The sequence below is a fragment of the Pagrus major genome, chromosome 9 (assembly GCF_040436345.1).
Source record: "Pagrus major chromosome 9, Pma_NU_1.0".
NCBI classification, from domain to species: domain Eukaryota; kingdom Metazoa; phylum Chordata; class Actinopteri; order Spariformes; family Sparidae; genus Pagrus; species Pagrus major.
Genome location: NC_133223.1, coordinates 19,889,530 through 19,890,337, shown reverse-complemented (window position 1 = coordinate 19,890,337; position 808 = coordinate 19,889,530).

Below are 808 nucleotides of genomic sequence, written 5' to 3'. Positions count from 1 at the left end.
ATGTGTTGGATCTCCACCGCTGAACCATGAGAATCCAGTCGACATTTGTCTGAGCGAGGAGGGTGGGGGGGATACGGTGCCCTGAAAAGAGCCTGGCCATCAGCGTCGATGCGCGCAGCCAAAAATGACGACAGTGGGACAGTGATTTTCTTCCTCCGGCTCGACATTTTTTACAGTCATATGCTTGGATGCAATTCATCTCCTATGTATACAGCTCGCAAAAGAAAGGACTGGAAACCGAATCTACTCCAACACTGCAGCCGCAAGTGCGCACAGAGACGTTTCCTCCTGGATTCCTCCTAATTACGCAGAGATATTGGTGCTTTACGGGCCGCTGAAGGATTGTGAACTTTCGCACGAGAACTTACTCTGTGAGCACATTTTTGAGCAGGTCGATACAGCCCCAACCTTCACGGGCGATGAGTAATCCACGACGCAGCAACTGATAAACCTGTGAAACCCGGACTGCGACTGGCGCGTTTGGATACCTTATCCTGTGCGTCTCGTATTTTTTTTTTTTTATTATTGTTTCATATGGCTTCTACCATCGGGGTTTGTACACTACTCGTCCGTTCTTGATATTTCATGGCTGTAGAGTGTAGCAACAGTGGTGTGTGGCGAAAGAGGACGATGCAAGACTAACTGGGAACGAAGACAGCGCACTTTTATCGCCTTATTTCCCAAAACAGGAGACATTGCGCACGGGCACTGACGACTGCAGCAACTACAACCCAGACTTTTTTTTTTTTTTTTTTTCCATCATTGAATCCTTTGTTGTTGTTTTTTCTTTCGCTGCTGTCATCGTAGT